The sequence below is a fragment of the Staurois parvus genome, unplaced genomic scaffold (genome assembly GCF_062004578.1).
Source record: "Staurois parvus isolate SC_StPar_1 unplaced genomic scaffold, SC_StPar_1.0 ptg000394l, whole genome shotgun sequence".
NCBI classification, from domain to species: domain Eukaryota; kingdom Metazoa; phylum Chordata; class Amphibia; order Anura; family Ranidae; genus Staurois; species Staurois parvus.
The window spans coordinates 4,921,123-4,942,456 of NW_028318190.1; the positions used below are offsets into that span (position 1 = coordinate 4,921,123).

The 21,334-nt window shown below is 42.2% G+C and overlaps 1 non-coding gene across 1 annotated transcript; it reads left to right on the top strand.

Moving 5' to 3' along the window:
• Positions 1-288: 288 nt before the first annotated feature.
• TRNAI-AAU (transfer RNA isoleucine (anticodon AAU)) lies at positions 289-362 on the top strand. Its single transcript has one exon. It is a non-coding gene; the product is annotated as a tRNA-Ile (tRNA).
• Positions 363-21,334: the final 20,972 nt, after the last annotated feature.

Here is a 21,334-nt window from a genome sequence, read left to right on the forward strand (position 1 = left end):
ACCTGTTATAACGTCTGTTTGGTAAGTTATTTTACCTTGGATGAAAAAGACATAGAAAAAGCCAGAAAAAACAGCAAAATAAAAAAAATATATTTTATTGCTTAACAATAGCACATCCTGCAAATCTGTAGTACATATTTACATCCCCATGGTTGTTTTCAGGAGGGATTTAATAACCTATGAAAACTGTTTCTTCTGTGTTCACTAGTATTGAAGCATTTGGTATCAGTCAAGCTGCACAGTCTATACACAGCAGGCTCTGTACACACAATTCTGTGCATATCAGCTGGCCGGTTAGCTCAGTTGGTTAGAGCGTGGTGCTAATAACGCCAAGGTCGCGGGTTCGATCCCCGTACGGGCCAGATTATTTTTTTTTTCTGCCTAATTGTCTTTCAAAGTTATCTATCACCACCTTGGAGTTTTTAAAAGCTATAATCTGCGTACACTGTTCATTAACATCTATATATACATATTGTCATAAATGATCTATTAGCTGAGTTACATTATATTTGTATTGGGAGTAATTGTATGTAATGAATGTAGTACTACTTAGATGTTAAATGTGTTGCTAAAGCGAAGAGAAGAAAACAAGATAGTGTTTTTCATGTGCAAACATTTTTTCATCAAAGAATTCTGTTGAAGGCGTTGTAAAATATTTATTTTTATTAAGTTCAGAACGTAGTTGTAGTTACCCTTGCTGCCCAGAGAGGGCACTGTAGACTTTCTGCTTCCATTCTTTTTCTGCATAACATTTGTGTAATAAAATGCTTTATATTGTGACATACAGTACATCTTGATTTTTCTTACTGTCCCTATTTTCAAAACATTACCCATGTTAATACCCCTCTTCTGACAGAACAAGTGTCCTCCTTTTTCCAGACTAAAACTTCTAGAAACAATAGAGATCTATAAAGAATAAAGTTTAAGAGGCCATGTAAGAGGCCCTGTTACCAACTTAAAAAAACCTAAAGATAAAAGCACAGAAAAATCAAATATTTTCAACATATGCAGTCTTTTTCTTTTCCTTTCAATAAATGGTTTTTATTCACTTCCAATGTGTCTCTTGCTAGAAAAAGTGACCACTTCAGTAGAGTCAATTACCTAGCACAGCCCCTCAGCTCCTTGCATGCCATTGCCCTCATCTCCAGGGCCAAGCTAGGGGTGGCCACAGAGACAAACACCTTGGCTACATCAACAGTGGAGGGGGTTCGAAAAGGGCAGGACCTGCAATATATGCTGCTGGGGCAGTTCACAGTTCATGGAAGAGGGGGCCCACTTTGGTCTTTTAGTATTGGGGACTAAAAAATGGACCTTGTCTCAGTACTAATCTACTTTTCTGAGACCAATTATTGTCTATGCTGGCCCAGCTCCTCCACACCTCTCCTCCCTACATAACTTTGTGAGGAGCGAAGGGGAATACTAGAGAAAGTCAGTTAAAGTGTTACTAAACCCACAACAGTAAAATCAGTGTCTATATGCAGTAAAGCATGCTTGTTATAATCACTGTGGAACTTAAGGGGTTAATCCTCTGCACTGTGCAAAAACGCTGTTTGATCCTGACTTCTCTGATCCTCCCCTTCTTCCAGTGTCCCCCTCTGATCTCCTGATAAGACATATTGTGTGAGTCACTTTGTACATGCTCAGTTTGGTGTGTATTGCTATAGAGGTTTTTTTTTTCTTGGGAGAGTGCATGTGATCAGCACAGGGCCAATCAGCACTGTCCAGACAGAGGGTCAGGGGTTCTGCATCCTCCTAGAGGAGAAAGAAAACTCCTCCTACAAGCTTTAGCCAGTGCTCAACTGGACACTGATAGAAGTCACAAGACTGCTCCAACTGCTCATGAGAAAATGTATTTAGCAGTTTATATTTGCTAAAATAATTGCACTTCCATGTTGTGTGTAATGTGGGAGACCAGATATAGTGAATGCAGGGTTTGGTAACATTTTAAGTGACAGTTGTGATTCTGCTGGGACTGCTAACATCACATCCAGGATGGCAGCACCTAGCAGCAGACTTAGGACTTTTAGTCCCTGTGACATTGATCAACAGGACAAATAGAGAGGGTGATTTTTTTTTCTTAGTGGAGATACAGGGAGAAATAAAAACTTGACAATTTTACTTAACATTTACCTACTGTATCCAAAATGTCAAAGAACACTTCATTGTTCTGGGAACATTGTATGCCAGCTAGAAAAGAAACATTGCATAGAAAGAGTTCATATATACCAACCTCAGCCAGCAAGAGGAGCTCTAGAGCAGCCTTTCTAAATTGGGTGTTGCTTGAGGTCATCAGGGGTGCTGCAGCATGCTGGTTAGGAGAGGCATTCACATCAGAGCTGAGCTCCTGCTCCTGCCCTGAACTGTACTTTATTTCAGCTACTCTGCTGAAATGAAGAGCAGAGTGGAATGGAGAGGTGGCTACCTGAGTCTGGACCTCTCTACCTCCCCCTGTAGTGCAGCATCTGGCAGATACAGTACTGTAGATTTTAAAGCAGAACTTCACCCTAAAGCTACCTATCCCCCCTCCTCATTAACAATTGGCACCTTTTTTGGGGGAGGGAGCGGGTACCTGCTTCACCCCTCCCTTCACCCGCAGCCTTCTGGGACCCATCACAGGTCCTAAAAGATTGTGGTACTATTCACAAAGCTGGCATATGCACAGCGGGAAGCTGTTTTCCCTTAGTTAACATGCCAGTGCCTGGACCTGAAGCTCATTGTAGAAGCTCGGCTCGGATGAGGACATCGCTGGATCCCTGAACAGGTAAGTGTCCTTATATTAAAAATCAGTAGCTACAGTATTTCTAGCTTCTGACTTTTAATATGGGGAGAGACTGGAGCTCCTCTTTAGGAAGGCTGTATGTGTGTGTATGTATGTATGTGTATTGGCGGAACTACCAGGGTCACAAAGGTTGCACTTGCAACCATGCCCTGGTGTTCCGCCACTGTTGGGGGCCCCCAGAGCCCACACTGTGGCTCCAAGGTAGGGCTACTAGCTACAGTTGTAAGAAGAGAGTCTATTACTCTCTATCTCACACTGTCCAGTGCCAACTCTGACAGCCTGCCCCCCCCTTCCTGTACAAATAGGAGAATAGGAAGAGAGCTGGATGAGCCCCTCCTCCTCTAGCCCCTCTCCTCCTGTGTGTGCCTGCAGCCCCACCTACAATCCAATCCCCAGGAGCTCTGTGCTTTACAAAAGGGATGAGTGGGTGGGAAAGCCCAGCAGCAGGCAACTACATTCTGGATGATTTACTGTATGCCTGCCTGAACCGCCTTCCTGGGGTAAGTAAGCTCACCATCCATGGTGTTTGAAGTGTCCTACCTCCCTCACTTCTCTCGCCAGCCTCTGAGTACACTAATGCAAGGGAGAGCTCTGCGGACTGTAATGTAAAAGGGGACCCAGATGTAAGAGGTGCTCTGTGGACTGATGTAAGGGAGGCTTTTGTGAGCAGAGACCCCCCCCCCTTACATCAAAGTTCCCTTTTACACCAGAGTCCACAGCCTTCCTCCTTACATCATAGCCCCCCTCCCCCTTAAAGCAGGGTTCCCAGAGCACCCCTAACATCAGAGTTCCCCTTTACATTACAGTCCACAGAGCTCCTCTTACAATGTAAGTGGCAATTCTGCAGACTCTGATGTAATGGGGCTCTGGGAACCATGATTAAAGGGGGATGCTGGGAACTATGATGTAAGTGGGGGCTCTGGTTACCAGACACCCACTTATATCAGAGTTATACTTTACACCAGAGTCTGCAGTGTTCCCCCTAACATCAGAGTTCTAAGTGTTCTTCCTTAAATTACAGTTCCCAGAGTTCTCCCATACATCAGTGTCTGCAGAGTACCCCTTACAGTGTAAGGGAACTGTACGAGTTCAGATGTAAAGGGGAACTTTGCGGATTTAGACTTAAAGGGCAACTCTGCGGATTCAGACTTAAAGGGAAACTCTGCAAGTTCAAATGTAAGGGGAACTCTGCAGATTCAGATTTAAGGTGGACCTCTGTGGATTCATTTGTAAAGGCAAACGCTGCAAGGTCAGATGTAAAGGGGAATTCTACAAGTTCAGATGTAAAGGGAAACTCTGCAAATTCAGATGCAAAGGGGAACTCTGCAGATTAAGATTTAAAGGGGAGCTCTGCAGATTCAGATGTAAATGGGAACTCTGCAAGTTCAGATGTAAAGGGGAACTCTGTAGATTCAGATTTAAAGGGGAACACTGTGGATTCAGATGTAAAGGGGACACTCTATGTATTCAGATGTAAAGGGGAACTCTGTATTCAGATGTAAAGAGGAAACTCTGTGGACTCTGATGTAAGGGGGGACTCTTGTGATTAAATCCATAAGAATATAAATGTTATTTAGTCAAAAAATATATGTATCGTGCATACTACAAAAAAAAATTCCAGTGCACCCCTAAAGTGTTCAGGTTTGGCTTGAAGAAAAGGTGGCAACCCTACTTAAGACAGCAGGAAGGGGGTTTAGGACAGGAGTAAATGACCCAGTGGATGAGTGGAAAGGGCCCTGGGCACAGAGGGAAGGGCCCCGGGACCAGAGGTCAGGGGGGCCCTTCATGGCCCTCTAGTTACGCTTCTGTGTATGTATGTATGTGAACGTGTATATGTATGTACATTATTTTATTTCTAACCCCTAATCCTGTATATCAGAACTGCTTTTTTAGGGCTTGTTCACAATAGCGGCAAGCCCTGCCATTCCTCTGAAAAGTGATCCATGGTCAGATCGATTTTCAGAGGCATTTGACAGGCAGAGATAGGGCAATATGTCACCACCTCATCTCCTGTTTCAACCCCGTAAATGTATTATCACCATGAAGCAGATTCATGCAATGCAAGGCGGTTGTGGGGTGGTTTCAGTGTGGCCCTATTTACCTGGGCTATACTTCCAGCTGCAGCAACAGCATGTGCATGACTATGGCTGCTGCCTCTGTACCTAAAGCAAGCACAGTTAGGGGTGGTAAAAACATGGTTCACCCACATGGTTTTACTGTCCCCCAAGCTCCCATGTGAACAAGCCCCTGGTTCACATCTGAGCAGCTGCATGTAGGGCAGCCCATTCACTTCAATGGGCTGCCCTACAAGCAGAAATATAGGGAAAGAAGTCCCCGACCCTTTTTAAAAAAAATCACACTACACCAAAAATGCACTGCATTTGCCAATTCATGGGGGTATTATGAAGATTTAATGGCACCCTTGCACATCTGCTAAAAAGCAGCACATTTGTCTGCGTGTTGGGAATGCATGTGAATTTGCGCACGTTTCTGGTGTGCAGTAATTTGAGCCAAGTCTTAGACTGGGATGCCTCGAGACTGAAAATACTTTACAAGAGAAAAAGGTTGAGAAATACTGCTCTAGAGTCTGATAACTGCAAAGGTCTGTGCTGTAAAGAAAGTATATTCAGTCTCCTGCTGTTCAGCTTCATTCATAACATATCCAGCTGAAAGAGTGAAAAGAAAGGCATACCCCTCCCTGTCTTTAGTTCATAAGGTTCTGTGTGGAGTATCCATTGGTCAAAAAAAGAGCAGCTCCTGCTGGGCTGTCCTATTATTTGAAAGCCCAGAATGCTGTGTTGACACATTTCCATGAAGACACTCTGTATTAAATGTTCTTATTTTCCTGTAGTGTTTCTTAGGGTACATACGTTTGGGATGGGGTTAGGCAGAAGAGGCAACCACCTTTGGTACTTGAGCAGCGAGGGGGCACCATAAGGGCAGGACCTGGAACCTACCCTGCTGAGGTAGTTCACATGAGGATCCACTGTGATCTTGTCCCAGCACTAGATACATTATTTATTTCATCTAGTATTATATAAGGACAGTCTCTGACCATTTGGAACTGCCTGAGGGCCCGGGGTCAGTAGGGGCCCTGGTACCTTTTTCATAGGCTTTTTTGAGTTTGGGCAAGGACACAGGGGCCCCATGATCCCCTATTGCCTGGGGGCCCCATGAGTTGTCAGTCCGCCCCTGGTCTCAGCCAGGGGCGGACTGACCATTTGGAAACTCGGGCACTCCCCAAGGGCCTGGGGTCAGTAGGGGGCACCATGAGATGCCGCTGGTACCTTTTTCATAGGCTTTTTTGAGTCTGGGCAAGGACACAGGGGCCTCATGATCCCCTATTGCCCGGGGGCCCCATGAGTTGTCAGTCCGCCCCTGGTCTCAGTATATTTATTAATCTCAGCACATACTTACGGCACAACATTCTTCCCTACTAGGTGGCAGCTATTTCATATGAGGATTTGTGGTCCTTGTCAGAAGCATAAGCTAGTCATGCATCTGCACTACTGAGGATTTTTTCCCCAGTTTTCTTGATGGCAATGAATAATAAAATATGTTTTTTGAACTTCCAAACCACATATGACAATGTAGGTTCAAGCATGATGGTCTCATTGGATACTTCCAAGGCTTTCTATTTACTTTAGTGAGAGTTTTTATTTTTCCCTAACTTTGTTAGATGAGTAAAACATTGTTTTTCACACCATTGTGTCCAAATTTGTGCAAATGATTGTAACATCTCTCCTTTTTTGGGGGCAGGAGTACTAAACAGAGCTGCTCTCCATCTCCTGGACTCATTACCATAGCTGTAGAGGTTCAGGCCAATAGGGTAAGGCAGGCAGACTATGTTGTTGGTTTAAATCTGGGATCAGTGCATGATATAATGAGTCTTTATGTAGATGATATATATTTACAAGATGGTGACCCAAGGAGGACAAAATCTGATACCCTTTATACAGAAGTCCAGCACTATAGATGTAGCTTTGCCATGGACTTCTAGCTTCATAGTTTTGGTAGTATTTGGTCTGTGAAGAAGTCCATGGAATAAATGCCCAACAATATCCTGCAGATAAAGACACTGCTTTCACACAGACAGATCCCAGATCCCAAAATCTTCCAGGCTGGACCCACACATGCACTTTGCACTCTGCTTTCTTCCTATGGACCTCTAGGTATGAGCTTGTACTTGGAAGATCTATAGAAGGAAAGGGAGCGCAGAGCAAATGGCTGGGCATAAGCCAAAGGCGGACTGACCATTTGGAAACTAGGGCACTGACCGAGGGCCCGGGGTCAGTAAGTGGCCCCATGAGATGCCCCTGGTACCTTTTTCATAGGCTTTTTTGAGTTTGGGCAAGGACACAGGGGCCCTATGATCCCCTATTGCCCGGGGGCCCCATGAGTTGTCAGTCCGCCACTGGCATAAGCACAAGCATTTTGACCACTGGTTGTGCAATCTAGTAGTCAATCGCTTCCTAGATAGGAACAGAACAGTGATGGCAGAAAAAAGTGTTCCATCGTGTCTGCCCCCCTCCCACTTTTTAATTTATACATGTTTTTTTTTTTTTTTGCTTTCCCTGTGTTCTTGATCATGGATTCATATTAGAAATCCTGCCCTCTTGAACCTTATTCACCCCTTTGATGTATTTAAAGGTTTCAGTCAAGTCTCCCCTTTCCCTTCTTTCCTCTAGACTAGCCTTTCTCAAACTTTTCAACACAGAGGAACCCTTGAAATAACTTTTCGGTCTCAGGGAACCCCTGCTAAAATGTACTATAGCTACAGCTTATGAAACATCAATGAGACGGTGAGTGGGAAGAATGCTCTGTAAACTTATGATCATTGGGAAGAATTACCCCCTTACAGATAGCTAAAAAGATCAATGGTGTCAATGGGAACTTACCTGAAAGGCAGAAATGTTTTATCCATCAGACCTTTCATTTTTTTTACCCATCTTTGGACCCATTCTATCTTACCAATATCTTTTTCATACGTCTTTTTCAGGGACATATGAGTAAAAGAGTGGAATGGGGTAGGGGAGGATATAAATTGATAATCTCTTTAAACTCAGGTTAACCACATACAGTATGTCTAAATACTGGCTTGACTGGCTTAAAGATCTCATAGTCTGGAGAGATGACAGAAGCATAACTGAAATACACTGGTTGGCTGCCAAGCCATAGCTAGAAAAAGTTGACATTCAGGTAGCTCATGTTCAGAAAATCAGTTATTAGTTCCAATGTTCTGAAACAACACAGTTTTAATATTTATTATAAGTGGAAACAGATACAACACCTCCTGCACTCAGGGACCCAGATCATAAGTGGGCAGATGGAACAATATATGAAAGTTCGTCCAAAAAGCGATCAAAGGTTGTGCAGCTCTAACACGAGGCTGGGGAAGCCCAATACAAACTGCAGTGAAGAACAAAAACAAAAGCACACCAACCTTGCACATTACCTCAGTAAGCAAAAGGTGAATTTATTGAAATAAAAATTATATTCACAAAAGTAGCAATGAATAAGACATACATATAAAAATCCAAATCAAAGCACTGGAATAGGAGATACATGCGAATCCCATCAAGAGCGGAAACTCTCAGGGTAAGTTGACGCGTTTTGAAGGGGGATCCCTTCTTCCTCAGAGCTCCGGTGCACTTTAGTTTTTGTTCTTCACTACAGTTAATATTTAATATATTCAATATATAATGACAATTATGTACTATACATGTACCAAAGCCACAGAAAACTGGCATTATTTATTAGTACTGCTATGCCAATATACCCATATCGCTGTATGAAATCATCATCATAATTACAATAAGTATACATCTTTGAACTTTCTTGCTTTCAGTAGATGTATTGCAAATATTCCTTGCTTTCCAGATATATTTGAAGGAATAGGGGAAACTAGAAGCAGCTCATAGAGATCTTGTAAACTGTCTGACTCAGATTATGACACACTTATAAATGTGGTATATATTTACTTTTCCAACACTGCAGTAAAACCAACCAAAAGTCATCATTTTTATTTTAGGTCTGTCAATCTCCCTAGCACTAAAAGAATTGTTGCCTAACAAAAGTCAAAATCTCCTGGATCACGAAACAGGAGAAATTAGCAACTATTTTGAATACTGAAAAACAGCAATTGTAAAATATTTTGGACCCCTGAGTACAATACCAATAAGCAGTGTTACCCCCTTAACCATTGGACGTGTAGTTATCATGGTCCAGAACATCTTTTCTCTAACTTTTCCACCTTTTTGATTCTTGACCTTTATCTGAGATGTCATAATACTTATCTGACTGGTTTAACTGGATCTTTACTCAACAATCTTAATAAAGAACATTAGCATGCACCAAGAATGTTTTGTCCTGTCAGATCTGACTGAACCAACGCTGTCCATGGCATGAATATGTTGTTTTAACTTGATATCTGTACAGTTTTTTTATACCCACAAAACAAAAGTTGAAAATAAAAAAAATTAGTTCTTCCCTCATCACTGACACTTCCTTCTGTCCTGGAGTTCCTCTGGGCCCAGGCTACCAATTCCTCACTTCTGAGTGGTTTCTGTCAGAGGTTGATGTTCTAACTAGCTGCTCAGTAAGAGTCAGCCAATAAGTGCCTTTGCCTCACAAAGATTCCAGAGGACCCAGCTTTAGGATGGACCCTAGGGGTACCAAAAGGGTGGCAGGTGACCCTGGATGTTCTGTAATGTCAGACATTGAACATAACATTAGGAAAAGACTCCAGAGATCCCTGCAGATATAAGAGATTTTAAGTCAGTCCAATCAGGCAAGTTATATATGGATCAGGTGAAGATCTTATATTTGTAGGTCCTTCACAAACCCGGTATAGGCTTTCTTGCTGAATGATGAGTTTTTCCACCTGGGCACCACAGTTTTCCTCCAAGACAAGTCAGAAACTGATGGCTACCTATCTAACTGCTTCTTACACACAAACTTGGAAAGCTTATTCAGCTGCTGTATTATGCATGCAAAGCCATCTCAGTTTTGTAGGCTGAGATGAGATTATGAGATGACCGCATGTACAGACACTCCAGCCTGCTTAGCTGCCCTGCTTGTAAATAGCTGATGAAAAAAAAAAATGACTTTCAAGTTTATATTTTACAGCAGTTCCCACGTGTGAGTCTCAAGTTATTCCAATCACCTTAAAAGAGCCTTCTAGCATAAAAAGATTTTAAGATACAGTAATGGGACAGAACCTGTGTGAGACATCTGGACCAACAACCAATTGCCAATGAAGAATAGGAAACTGCTTGAGCTAACAATAAGTGTTATAAGTAACTAAGGAGAAAGATCTACCCTGACATGTAAGGACATATTGGGATGTAAGGAAGGCATTTGATGAGTTTGTGAATGACATAGAGAATCAAAATAAGTACTGGTGTCACAACATCTTGTCATCTAAATGTAGATGTCAGTGCACAGAGATCACAAATACAGTGATTGTGAAGTACTGTATATGTGTTATAGAATATGTGTTATAGAATATGTGTCATACTTTCACTGTTCGATGTATCCCTGTTATTTTCCCTCACCTCCACTACTGGTAAAAGGTGATCTTTGTCATAGGAAGTGAGGGAATTTCTCCCTATCTGGGACCCATACAACAATAAAACATGACAAAAGTGCTAATCCTGCCCAGCTCTATCAAAGAAACAACGCATCCCCAACATACTTGGATCTTGATACATAGAGAAAGCACTTTGATCTTTATATCGCAGCAGTTATATTAAGTATAGTGTTAGCTGTGAGATAATAGTTTAAGCAGATCCCTGCTTGCTAGAGTTTGCCATAGACCCGAAATATCACATTTGTGTAACAACACGTGTAACTGATTTTATCTCACTGCTACAGCTATGCTATACATTACTGCACCAACAGAATACTATAAGTGTGATCTCCAACCCAACAAGCTACAAGTAATCTGGGTTTCTTAGTTTCTATGATGGATATATGCCCACTTCTTAGGAATGCACAGCCACTTAAAAGAGGATAATTTTTATGTCTCAAAGGGAGGGGTGGCGGTGGAGGCAGTGACAAGCAGCTATCTCCTGTATGGCTTTCAATAAAGCAGCTGGAAGCTGCGGGAGGGAGAGGAGGAGATGTGGCTTCCAGCTGCTTCATTGAAAGTCATACAGGAGATCGCTGCTTGTCACTGCCTCCACCACTACAAAGAACATACCCGACGGCTCAATTTTCTTTCTACCCTACCGCCCCCTCTCCCTCCCACCACTGCTGTGTTCTTTTCAATGCCCAGCCCCTCCCTCCATCCTCACACCAATAGGAGAAGAGGGGAGAGAGGCTGGATTTGCTCTGCCTTCCCCTGTGCCCGCCCACACTGCAGTCCGTGCAGCTTCAGAGGATGTGTGGACGGGAAACTGAACACAGCAGCAGATAGCTCTGATGCATCTGAATGAGTCACGTGAGTCCAACCTACCTTCCACCCACCCCTCCTTCCTTCCACCCAATCCTCCCTTCCTTCTACCCACCCCTCCCTTCCACCCACCCCTTCCATCCTTTCACCCACCCCTTCCTTCCTTCCACCCACCCTTCCTTTCACCCACCCCTCCCTTTCTTCCTTCCTTCCACCCACCCCTTCCTTGCACCCACCCCTCCCTTCCTTCCACCCACCCACCAACCCCACCCTTCCTACCTTCCATCCACCTTTTCCTTCTATCTACTCCTTCCTTCCATCCACCCCTTCCTTCCACCTACCCCTCCCTTCCTTCCTTCCAATCACCCCTCCCTTCCTTCCTTCCATCCACCCCCTCCTTCCTTGCTATGGAAATTGTACATTTCTAATTTTTTTTTATAGACATACAGTGACTACACTCTGAGTCATAGCACAAACACAAGATTCGGACCTCGGCCAGAAGAAAATTTTAGTGACCGGACCTCCTTGAATTTTAATTCAATACCCCTGATGTACACACACGTGCAAAGTATCTATTGGAAAACCACCTTAAGCAATGAGCAACTCTGTAAACTTGTGAAGTGAAATAAAGCCTCTTTAATATATATACAAAGTGTCAATCTTTTGATACTTCAGCTCCATACAGTAGAACACCACCATGAGTAACACAACACTCCACTTGGTCGCCAAGGACTGGTGTCTTTCAGAAATCAATTACTGGAGGTATTTGACCTTTATCCTAATAGGGTCTATAAGTATAAGTACATAAGTATAAATTCTGTGTTTACAAGGGTAGTGAACAATATACAGCACTTTTACATATAAAAAGTGTCCAATTCCAAACATAACAGTACAGTTTTCAAAATGCGAGATAGTGGGATTCATACTTGTTTTCTGAGGTCACACTGTAAATCTGAATTTTGGTAAAAGTTTCCTACTTGTAAACATCCACCCAACACAGGGATTACAAACATAATAGTATCGAATTAGTCACAGTCTAGTTTGACCCCTGATGTAATAAGCTGCTAATAAAATACCTTTTTATTCAATTTTTTTTACATTTTCCCACATCCATTATAATTTATTCTTGTTTCATTAGAATAACTGTGGAACAGTAACTAACAAAGGAGCAAGACCCAGGATAGATAGCCAAGGGTACCATATTTTATTATGTGTATTCCAAAAACCTCTGTGTGTAAAAATTATTTTTTCTCTAGGTATGGTGTTGAGTTGAAAAAGTCATTCCTATGGGGTTGTAGGGAAAAGCATAGCCATTTCAAAGCTATTTGTTTGCCGGCTTGAAAAAAAATCTGTTGACAGGGGCTAAGATTTCTGGGAGGGTATGCCTCTTCATCTATTGTCCCTAGAAGGCAAAGTTGGGGTTCCAGGGCAATAGTCATTTAATAGGTTTTGTTTATGGTAGCTACTACTTATTGCCAGTTTTGGAATAGTTTAACACACCTCCATAACATGTGTAAAAGACCTGCTGGATGGACCATTGGATCATCTTTAGTGGGGTGCAGTATACCCTTTTCACTGTAAATAATACATTAATCTCTGCATTCGCTATAAAGACAATGAGGGTATTATTTCCAAAGCTCTTTGCCATGTTTCTTCTAAAATGGCTCCCAGATTTGCCTTCCAACACCTTCTACAAGGTAGAGTTACTTACCTGATTACCATGAAGTAGCCTATATAGTTGTGAAATAAGTTCTTTTTTTCCAGCAAAATATGTCAATTTATCAATTTGGTGGAGGGAGTACCCAAAATATACAATTAATATTAACTTGCATTGCTAGTTAAGCTGACCATAGATGGTTCAAATCTCAAAATCTCATCCAGTTCAGCAGCGACTGGTCAAGATTCAAACCATCTATGACTAGGTTGATTGTATTCCCCCATTAACACTAGGTTCACACATGTACAGACATGCAGGCCGCAATCTGCACAAGAGCCCATTCATTTGAATGGACTCCCGTGCCCCGGGACACGCAAGGAAGAAGTCCCTGCACTTATTCGGAAATCGCAGCCCGTATGGAAACCGAGGTTCCCAGTACGGATGCGATTTCCAGTGCAGGTGACGTGCCATTAGAATTAATGGCGCCTGCCTGCAGGCCTCGCATTCCTCTGAATGTGTAGTAAGAGGAAAATGATGTAGTAAAATGAGATTTGTGCAGGTCCCGCGACGGTACCACCTGCACAGATGTGAACCAAGCCTAACACTGTGTTGATGGGGAAATTAAGCAAGTTGCGGGAAAGAAAATCACATTATCTATGTTTGGCTTTAGTTGCACATATTGATAAAATTTCTGCCTAGGGATCTGATATTCTAATTGAAAAGACTGGAATGTTTTGATTGTATCAATAGTAAACAATTGAGAAATATATTTTGTTCTTCATTGAAATCAGGAATGAAAGCCTTCGAGTTTATCTAGTCCTTCTAGTTGGGCATCTAGTATTTTTAGAAGAAGGTCAACAATGGCAGCCTGAATATTTCTCTATGGTTTACTTTAATTGTCACATTCTGTTTACATTATGCTTGATTTATAAGTTGTGGGGACAGTTTACCCAAAACTGATACTAAGCTAAAATAAACCTATAGGGATAGAAATATGGAAACTGTCATTGTTAATTAGTTTTAAAGATGCAGGCTCTGAAATCCTGGCTTTGCTACATATGGGGTTACTAACCTGGAAAAAGTAGGAAGCGTGGGAGTTCACACACTGGATTTCATTGGATGCAGTTATGTTGTAGGTCAGTGACTATAGCATATTTACTAAGCTAGGTGAAGATACATTTTGCAAAGTTACCATTCACTTTGCTAAGTGAACAGGTTCCTTTAGTGATTTAACCCTACATCGTAAAGCCATGATCAGAACAGCCTGTAATTATTTAAAGCTCAGCCAATGCCTTACAACCCATTCTCTCTCAGCGAAAAATGCAGTTTCCTACATTTCAACTCCTGTGTTTTGTGCTGGCATAGTTGAGTGACAGCTACACTCCCCATCACCATCTTGTCTTGCAGAAAAAGAAAGGGATATGTCCAACTGGGTCAGCTACTTAATGCTAGATTGTGGTAGGCCTAATTCTGGTTCCTATTAGACTACAAAATCATATTACAGGTGAAACTCGAAAAATGAGAATATCGTGCAAAAGTTCATTTATTTTAGTAATGTAACATAAAAGGTGAAACTAATATATGAGATGGACTCATTACATGCAAAGCAAGATAGTTCAAGCCGTGATTTGTCATAATTGTGATGATTATGGCTTACAGCTCATGAAAACCCCAAATCCACAATCTTAGAAAATTAGAATATTACATTCAATCAATAAAACAAGGATTGTACATACAACAATATCGGACTTCTGAAAAGTATAAGCATGCATATGTACTCAGTACTTGGTTTGGGCCCCTTTTGCAGCAATTACTGCCTCAATGCGGCGTGGCATGGAAGCTATCAGCCTGTGGCACTGCTGAGGTGTTATGGAAGACCAGGATGCTTCAATAGCGGCCTTCAGCTCTTCTGCATTGTTCGGTCTCATGTCTTTCATCTTTCTCTTGGCAATGCCCCATAGATTCTCTATGGGGTTCAGGTCAGGCGAATTTGCTGGCCAATCAAGCACAGTAATCCCACGGTCATTGAACCAGGTTTTGGTGCTTTTGGCAGTGTGGGCAGGTGCCAAGTCCTGCTGGAAAATGAAGTCAGCATCCCCATAAAGCACGTCTGTGGAAGGAAGCATGAAGTGCTCCAAAATCTCCTGGTAGACGGCTGCGTTGACCCTGGACTTAATGAAGCACAGTGGACCAACACCAGCAGATGACATGGCTCCACAAATCAACACAGACTGTGGAAACTTCACACTGGACTTCAAGCATCTTGCAGTGTGTGCCTCTCCATTCTTCCTCCATACTCCGGGTCCTTGGTTTCCGAATGAGATGTAAAAGTTGCTCTCATCAGAAAAAAGGACTTTGGACCACTGAGCAACAGACCAGATCTGTTTTTCTTTAGCCCAGGTAAGATGCTTCTGACGTTGTTTGTTGTTCAGGAGCGGCTTGACAAGAGGAATACGACATTTGAAGCCCATGTCCAGGATCCATCTGTGTGTGGTGGCTCTTGATGCACTGACTCCAACCTCAATCCACTCTTTGTGAAAGTCCCTAACACTTTTGAATGGCTTTTTCCTGACAGTCCTCTCCAGGCTGCGGTCATCCCTGTTGCTTTTGCACCTTTTTCTTCCACACTTTTTCCTTCCACATAACTTTCTATTAATGTGCTTTGATACAGCACTTTGGGAACATCCATCTTCTTTTGCAATTACCTTTTGAGGCTTTCCCTCCTTATGATGGGTGTCAATGATGGTTTTCTGCACAACTGTCAGGTCAGCAGTCTTTCCCATGATTGTTATTCCTACTGAACCAGACTGAGAGACCATTTAAAGGCTCAGGAACCCTTTGCAGGTGTTATGGCTTAATTAGCTGATTAGAGTGGGACACTTTGAGCCGAGAATATTGCACCTTTTCACAATATTCTAATTTTCTGAGATTGTGGATTTGGGGTTTTCATGAGCTGTAAGCCAAAATCATCACAATTATGACAAATCACGGCTTGCACTATCTTGCTTTGCATGTAATGAGTCTATCTCATATATTAGTTTCACCTTTTAAATTGCATTACTGAAATAAATTAACTTTTGCACGATATTCTAATTTTTTGAGTTTCACCTGTATAATATTATCATATTAAAGCACAACTGCTACAGTATAACATAAAAGTAAAGGCAAGGCTTAAGAAATGGGAGTTGTTCTGTGTCTCTTTAACAGTATATCTATTTTTGTGACAATTGGGATTATAAACCAGTGAACAATGGCAGCTGTCATTTTTCTAACCCTGCAGGTTTCCTTTAGGAATGGATGCAGGTTGGCTACACCCCACAATATTGTGCTGTAAAGCTGGCAATAGATGGATAGAATTTCAAATGAAAATTCTATAAAATAGCCTTAAGGAAGTTTCTCTGAAAATTTCTGAACATTCATGTGTTGTTCAAAAGATTTAGTTTGCTTTTAACATTTGCTTTTATAGTGAATGGACTTTACTGAAGAAAAAACACGTACACTGTTACAAATTGATTTTCCACCATGCTCCTTAGAATTTTCTCATCACTGTGGTCAAAAGCTAAAAAGAAAAATTTGGCAAACTAGTGATTAGAAGAACTAATGAACTTTCTTAGCACATTCTTTTCCAACAAATCTTTATTTTAAAGTCTTCTCATCTGTCTGCATAGATGGACAAATCTCTTGCTACAGCTATTGTATTTTGACAGCAGGCCCCACTGGCTGAAAAAATACTTGAACAATGGCTGCTTTTAATTGGAGCAGCTACTTTTTGGCTGGCAAAAGCCACCTGACTCCTTCGATTTTTCAGTGAAGTAATGTTGGGTGGAAGGTGCCAACAGGACCACCTACTAAACAAATATTAGCCAGTTCTTCAGGAATAAGAAGCTTGAAAGAAGAAATTTGTAGAATGTATGGCCAGCTTTAGTTCCCACTTTTGCTCTCCACCATGGAGTCCGGTGCTGTAGCCTCAGTCCTTTCTCTGAAATGTAAAAGGAAAAAAGTCAACTAAGGAAATCAACAGTTTAGCCTTTTTCTTTCACATACATGCCTGTATGCAAGAAGCTGTTTCAGTCCTAAAATGTCTACCTAAATTAATAAAATAAGAACAAAATTTGTAATTTACTCAGTGCATATTTTGTAATGGGCCTGAATAGATCAATGGTTTTCAGAGTCAGTAAACTAAAAAATGTATTAACGGAGAGGTACACCAAGTGGAAGGCAAGTCAAAACCTAACTAAGGTTAAATCTACTCCCACCCCCATTCTAAGCCTATTCTATCTACCCTGAAAAAAAAAAAAGAAGTCTATACCCTATTCTGAAGTTGCTTAGGTCCAGTTACGTGATCTATCCAGCGCCCGAGTTTAGTGTAGAGGAGAGATCGCTGAAAAATGGCTGCAGAGCCTGTGCAATGACATCACCCACAGGCTCACTATGGAGCATCCATTGTTGGCTGTCCCTCGTCTACATTGAAACTGGCTCTGGGACCCAATAATTTGGTCACAGGAGATGTGTCTGGAAGATATTGGAAGGAGGCATCCAACTATCCAAACACATAGTGAGTACAGACAGGTGTGTGAGATTCCAGTAACTGTGTGCTGCTGCTATTCCTTTTACATCAGATTCAACTTGTACTTTAAAGTGGACATGATTCATGGTGTCTCTGTGTAGCTCAGCCCAATATTTGCTGCTGCAAGGACTGTGCTCAGAATCTTTGTGAGGATTGCTGGAGCAGGGGTGGACTGACAACTCATGGGGCCCCCGGGCAATAGGGGATCATGGGGCCCCTGTGTCCTTGCCCAAACTCAAAAAAGCCTATGAAAAAGGTACCAGAGGCATCTCATGGGACCCCCTACTGACCCAGGGCCCTCGGGCAGTGCCCGAGTTTCCAAATGGTCAGTCCGTCCCTGTGCTGGAGTATCCCACAGTTACTCTGCACCCATCTAAGGTCAAGTTCTTTTCAATAAAGCATAAAAAAGAATACTTCTAGACTGATTACTGAGCCAGAAAAGTGATTGAGACTGTGTGCCTGGCTGTTGAAGCATCTGCTGGGGAAAGAACCTTGGGACCAAACCAGCAGACCCTTTAGGGGGTGAGTTCTATAGAAGTAAAGGTCAGATATGACAGAATCCACATTGTCAGACAGGCAAGCATGTAAAGGTACGGCTGTGATGATTTCAGGTAGGGGCTGTGCATTATTGGGTAGGTGCATATTAAAGACCCTGGAGGAGTTTGTATGTAAATAAAAAATTGTATAATTGTGCAATAGGAAGGTAGAAAAGTATCCTTTAAAGCTGAACTCTGGAAAAAAAATATTTATATAAGTTAGTCAATAGCCACAAATTATATAAATTGACTTTGTGACAGCAGGCCCACCCACTAAAGGCAGCCTACAGAAAATTAAAGAAGGGGGCAGACACAAGACCAGTCACCCTGCACAAAGGGAGAGCAGCAGAGACTAGTCTTTATTACAGGAGGCATCATTTCACACTGAATTACTGCACAGATCTGGAAGAAATATATAAGGCATTCAAGATTCAAGGAGGAATACACATGCCTCTTATACTTGAGCAATATTTGCTTATCTCAGAGTTCAGCTTTAAAGTGGTCGTAGACCTCTGATGGCCCTTCAACTTGATGAAAGAAGGGACACACACGCCATAGGAACCAGGTGGGATCCGAGAGAGGCTGCAGGCTGCTTGATGGTGTATGTAGAGCCTGACTCTCGTTCCTGGGGATGTCTGGAGCTATGAAGCTATGAAGATGAGTGGGGTAGTGGATGGCTCTCCCAGGTGAGGGGCAGTTGTGTTGTTGGTCAATGTCAGGCTCCATCTGGGGGGGGGGGGGAAGGGGGGTGTTAGTCGGTGTTTGCGGGGGGCAGATGATTTTTGTGTTGCCTAGGGCAGCACAAAACCTAAATACACCACTAGTTTTCGTACACTTTTGCATACACATGCAGGCTTTGGTTGTTTGATCACGCCACTCCTCACATATAAACAATCAAATAAATAAACCCACAAGGTAAATTTACTCATGAAATATATTGAATAATAGTGTAAACTAGTATGCAGGAAATGTTATACTGGTGTTATGGCACAGAACGGATACAAATATTACAGATAAGAACAGATGCTGCTAATTACACCCAACATTCAAAAGATGTGAACTGGCACTGTCATGTTTACTTAAAAAAAACCCAAGAACTGAGAATAATTAGCTCCTACATGTATAAAGAAAGGTGTAGCATCTATCTTTAAGGCTATGGCTACATGCAGGGCTGGTGCTAGACTATTTTGCGCCGTAGGCAAAACCAGCTACTTCATAAATAGATAAATAAATAGTGTGGCGCTCAAAATAAATAAATAAGTAAATATATTTATATAAAAATCAAAATAAATAAGTGACCAATTCATATAATGCAATCTAAAAAATCTCCACAAATATCAAAGAATAATATTAAATAAATAATTAATAATAAATATCTGTGTATCCTGTAAAACTCAAGTGATCACACTCTAAATTAATCTAGTGTCTCAATTAATAATAAGATACGTGCTTATAAATGGAAAAATGGTGACCAGGTTGTATCACAGCCTATATAAAGATAAAAAGTGCTATAGTGCCAAAAAAAAAAGTGCAAAAAACGTTTGTCCAATCTTTCTAAAAATCAATTGAAAACAATGTCCATCAGGTGATAAATATATTCATGCAATGTGTGGTGATAATCAATAGGTGATCGGTGCCAAAATCCTCTCCTAACGGTGGCTAGATTTCCTCCTCACCTCCTCCCAGTGACCCCTAGGGGCCAGCAGGCTTGCAGGATCACCCTGGATCCTTAATTCAAATGGGCCAGCAGCTTTCCTCCTTCATTGGATTCCTTTATAGGCCTCCTATTTCCCTTGCTCAGCCAAGGTGTCTCTGAAGCACAATGGCTCACCAATCCAGTGAGCCAAGAAAGAAAATACCCTCTAAGTGTAGTATCATATGACTCCTTTATTAAAAAATTCGAGTAACAACACTCACATTTCCTGGCAGTCCTCCCTCCTCACCGATGTGTGGGTACACAGCATGTGAATGGGACTTCCTAGGTGTAGTAAGATGGCGTCGCACGCCGGAAGTGCGTCACCGTGCACCGGAAACTGCGGACTCACAAACCTACGCGTTACGTCACTGTCTACTCGTGACTTCCTCGGGTAACCATCTACTTGCGCCCCCCCCCCCCCCAAAAAATAAAAAACAGTAGAAAATATTAAATCAACAAAACATAAAAACTGCAAAATTTTTTGAACCGCTTTCTTGCCGTCCTATAGCAGATATACTGCTACAGGGCGGCAGGGGTGCGCAAAATCACGTATATATATGTGATTTTGCATCTCTGGGTAGGGGGCACACACCGTGTGCACGCCCTACCCGTGCCGCCGTTCGTGGCCACGGCTGTCAATCACCGGGTCCCGTACGGTGATTACCCGGCGGCGCCCGGTGATTACCGAGCATCTCCGGCAGGGAGGAGGACTGTTTTGTTTACTAACAGTCGTCCTCCGTGTCAACTTAGGCACACTGCTCTGCATCCAGAGCAGTGTGATTACAGTGAAGCACACAGACACCGCCCCCCAGTAAAACACTCCCTGCACACCCTTTGATTGCCCCTCACGTTAACCCCTTCCTGCCCAGTGCCATTAGTACAGTGTCAGTGCTTTTTTTTTTAGCACTGATCGCTGTATTGGTGTCACTGGGGATGTCAGTGACACGAAGTCAGTTCCCCCCAGTGTCAGAATGCCCGCCACAGTCCTGCTATAAGTCGCTAAAACTTTCGCTATACCTTTCACATAAACCAATTAATTTACACGTATTGGGATTTTGTTTTAGCAAAGACGTAGCAGAATACATTTTGGCCTAAGTTTATGACGAAATTAGATTTTTAAAATTTTTTTACTGGACATGTTTAATAGCAAAAAGTAAAAAATATTGTTTTTTTCTCAAAATTGTCACTCTTTTTTTTATAGCGCAAAAAAATAAAAAATCGCACAGGCAATCAAATACCACCGAAAGAAAGCTCAATTTGTGGGGAAAAAAAGAACATAAATTTCATTTGAGTGCAGCATTGCATGACCGCGCAATTGTCAGTTAAAGTAACGCAGCTCTGTAACGCAAAAAATGGCCTGGTCAGGAAGGGGGGTAAATCCTCAGGAGGGCAAGTGGTTAATTTGCAAAAAATAAGTGCCATAAGATAGGTCTGACAGACTGGAATTCCCCAGGCAATGGAGGGAGATAAAACGTTGTGACAGCAGGCAGCCCAGCCCACACACACACAGAGAACACATGAACTGAGTGATCCCACACAGTGACAGATCCAACACAACACACCACCACCAACACTGACACAGATCAGCAGGCCCAGCAGGCTCTCGAAGAGCAGGCTGTAGGATCATGATGATGTCATCACTTACTGACACATTGCACATGTGATGGATGGCCAGCTGGGTCACACTCACACAGACACGAGACA